At 33.0% G+C, this 4,145-nt stretch overlaps 1 protein-coding gene across 1 annotated transcript in view; it reads left to right on the top strand.

The window, feature by feature from the left end:
• The first annotated feature begins 872 nt into the window (after positions 1–872).
• Positions 873–4,145, top strand: part of LOC137648560 (PE-PGRS family protein PE_PGRS33-like) — a 13,920-nt gene continuing 10,647 nt past the window's right edge. Inside the window, exon 1 of the mRNA XM_068381474.1 lies at positions 873–1,024. The gene's annotated coding sequence lies outside the window, so the exon portion shown is untranslated. The remainder of the gene's footprint in view (positions 1,025–4,145) is intronic.

Here is a 4,145-nt window from a genome sequence, read left to right as displayed (position 1 = left end):
TGTATAGGATAAAGGTAACAAAGTATGCTATAATTGAATTATAAGCTAATATATATGAAATATTTACCTAAAAATTGCAGTAATAAAGAAATTTAGATAATATAATACTTATTTAGATTTAAAAGAATCTTTTTATTGAATCTATTTAGGAAATAAATAGACTATTTTGTAAACTTTCATGTCCAGTTTAAATTATTTTTTGACGTCCGACGCTATTAACATGGAATATAATTTGTCTAGTCCGATGCTGTAGTGAAATGAATTAATATAAACAGCTTAATATATCAAATTATCGTTATTAGTTCAATAATGACAAGGTGATAGAAAACGGACTTCTGCATGTAATAGAAAATAGCTCCTCCTTTTAGTGGGTGACTAAAATAGTTGTATTTTTTTTTCTATGGGCCACTGCAAGGAGAAGAGCATTTTTAAAGAAGGTATTGAAATATCTAAATAATATTAAATACCAGTTGAAATGTGCTCAGCTAAGCATAGATATGATATCTGAACACTACTCCAGGTTCTAGGTTTCTCGTTGCTCTCTCCACAACACTGTTAATGTGGGCACACTACTAGATAAAGCGTCATATTTACAAATCTCTGCAATATGCAGAAAATTCTTTATCATTAGGTACCTCCTACACAGACAGCACAGTTACATACTTTTACTTCTAACTTCCAAAGCCTGTCTAGTATAATGGGCAACATCCATAGTTGGTATTTCTAAATTCCCTAATTCTACGCGATTGTTTCCAAATTTTCTTAATTTATTACAGCAAAATATATGCTCCGTTAACAACAGAAGAGAAAAATAAGCTAAGAAACTTTGTACCTATTTCTCAGTTGATAGAGTGGCCGCAAATGTATTTTGTAGTCCTTGTGGAGTCTTCAAAGATATTCAACGGTTAAGTAGTGATTAATGCAATGATCATTGATCAGTTAGGAACGACTCGCACGTGGTGCGGTAGGTCAAAGGACATTTTACACCTCGTGTCCTGCGTCCACATGTCATGGAAGGATAAAGGTAAATTGATCTTAGAATTTTTGTTGTTCATACCAGTTTTAAGCTATTGTGGATATAGGCTTTAGTTCACCTGGTCGAAATACAGATTATAGATTAGAAACAACAGAATAAAAAGTGGAATAATGATAGTTAATTTATAATGCCTGTCTGTTTAATAAACTTGTAGTAGATATTTTTGGGGGGAGATATATAAGAAAAATAATTATCTGTATCGAGAACGACGTCTTGGTTACATTGTGTACTTCTGCAATAATTAACAGCTTTCTTTAAAGTAATTTAGAACACATTATTGTCTGCTATGTGATACCTAACATCCACCAGTGTGGTTTAGTTATAATGATATCAAAGGTATATATATATATATATATATATATATATATATATATATATATATATATATATATATATATATATACATATATATATATATATATATATATATATATATATATATATATATATATATATGTGTGTGTGTGTCCTACTCTCTGGTACCCCTACCTAACCTAACGTAGATCACTGTATTCTTACCGGGCTGGGCCGCTGGGGTTGTGTCCCCCTGCAACCCGCCCCCCCCTTTTTTTTCCACATTGTCACATTTTGAATTACAATGTGTCATAGCCTGTGTCTGCTGGAAATTTTTTCATGAAAATATCACAGATATCATGATATATTGTGACCCATGCCTAACCTAACTTAAGGGGCTGTGCTCTTGAATGACGGGGGGGGGGGGGGGGATTATCCTTACAGACCCCTTTTCTCGGGAGGCATATGAACAGAGAGCTCTTTGGCAGGAGACTATTAGAAGGGATTATAAAAATTTGAAAAGGTAAATTCTCTTGTTTAAATCTAAAGAAAATGTTCCAAACTTACCCTAGGACTAGCCTTGATAGAATTTCTGAACATAGTACGTAGGCCTACATACTAAAGTAGATCCCATAAAGTTGTTTCTGTGTATTACATTTGGGTAACATTCATACCAAGTTTGGTTAACCTAGCTAAGAAAATTAATACTGTGAATTGTAGCCTATGTATAGTGTTGAATAAATCGATTCATGATAGATTTATACATCTTCCATCAGTTGGGAATAAAAATAGAATTGAGATGGGCGTTGTCTAATGGTTTCCCAGACTTTCAGCTTTATATAGTCCTTGATGACTTTGGAAAACAGAATGCCAAGTTCCTTGGCCAAAGCTTCCAAAAATACAACAGCCTTTGACCAGGTATCCAAAGTTAAATTTCCCTTGCACATCATCTAACTCGTCCATATTATTATTATTATTATTATTATTATTGTTGTTGTTGTTGTTGTTGTTGTTGTTACTATTACGATTATTATTATTATTGTTGTTGTTGTTGTTGTTGTTGTTGTTACTATTATTATTATTATTATTATTTTTGTTGTTGTTGTTGTTACTATTGTTGTTAGCCAAGCTACAACCCTACTTGGAAAAGTAGGTTGCTGTAAGCCCAAGGGCTCCAACAGAGAAAAAAATAGCTCGGCGAGGAAAGGAAACAAGGAAACAAATAAACAACAAGAAAAACAACGAACAATTAAAATAAAATATTTGAAGAGCCGCAGATATATTTGTCCCGTTTTTATATTTATGCACAAAATTTGGGGCAAATGTTTTTGCAACGAAATATTTGCGAACGTATCCCATACACTTCTCTGTATCGATTAAGTGAATTTTGCAATAATTTTTAATTTATTTGATGATTTAGTGTTTTGGGAGAACGAAGTAAATATACTGGCCTTATTGGAATTTATGTCCTTCGTATACCTCATATGAATAATGTTTCTTTTCTCGTTTGTTTAACGAACAAAGGTGTAGAAAAGAAAGTATTAAAACTATAGAGGAAAAGCTAGAAGATGAATATATTAAAAAGTAAAATACCAATGATTTTAGAGATCGGATATAAAATTGTATGAATAAATTGTGTAGCTGTATGAAAAAAGTTGAAAAAAAAATAAGAATATTTGCAGTAAAAAACCAAGAATGAAAATGAATTGAAAATGTAAAACATATATAAGGACGGAATTTGAACTGAAAAATTCTATAACGGTTTGAATGAAAATTAAGAGCCGGAATTACTTAGTAAACTAATATCAGTGTTTTGGAATGGAAGAAAATTCCACATCAAACAGTTTGATTTCTCTCAAGGGTACGTTTGGAATTTGTGAAGTGTGGAAATATGGCAAAGGTATATATGACATTAACAAAATAAGAATTAAGATATATGAAATCGTAGTAATTATATGTTTTTCAATATGAAAATAACCTTGTATACAGCGCCATATTGGTGTTGATATGTAAGAAGTATGAAATGAAGATGAGAAAGTAGAAATATATACGAAATAGAAACTGTGAAAGGAAATAAACGATAAGAAAGCTAAAGAAGTAGAAAAAGAATAAATATGAATTGGAACATGACGAAGCCAAGATTCACAGGTGGTAAAGGTAGAAGAAGAATCTAGCCTTTGCTAGACTAAACATACTAAACCTAATGTCAAAATTTTAGGGGAAAATGAATATAACATAAAGTGTGTTATGTAAGATAGACAAGGTAGGCCTATATAATACAAAAAAATACTTATTTTAAGCACATAACAAATATGTCAATGTACAGTTGGACACATGAATTTCTGGTTACACCTCGCTCTGAAGTGCACACAGCCACATCCTTACTGTGCTGCTAGTTCCTGTGTTTAGTCTCGCCCCCAATATCTTCCTACACTATCTGGTTACTCGCCACGAAGTAAGGATGCGACAGGGTGCAGTTCTTTGGAGCGAGGTGTGCCCAGGAATCCTGTGTCAAAGGATGGCCAATGCGGTAACGTCCCTGACTGGTGAACGCCAGACTGGGGTTCGAGTCTCGATCAAACTTGTTAGTTCCTTAGGTCACTGCAACCTTACCATCCTTGTGAGCTAAGGATGAGGGGTTTTGGAGAGCCTATACGTCTATCTGGCGAGTTATCAGCAGCCATTGCCTGGCCCTCCTTGGTCCTATTCTATCTTTTTTCTATTCCTCTTGTTTTGTTAAAGTTTTTATAGCTAATATAGGAGATGTTTTTTTCTAATGTTACTATTCTTAAAATATTTTATTTTTCCTTGTTCC

This window comes from Palaemon carinicauda, chromosome 10, assembly GCF_036898095.1.
Source record: "Palaemon carinicauda isolate YSFRI2023 chromosome 10, ASM3689809v2, whole genome shotgun sequence".
Classification (NCBI taxonomy): domain Eukaryota; kingdom Metazoa; phylum Arthropoda; class Malacostraca; order Decapoda; family Palaemonidae; genus Palaemon; species Palaemon carinicauda.
The sequence above is the reverse complement of the archived record's forward strand: the minus strand, read 5'-3'. Positions and strand labels throughout refer to the sequence as shown.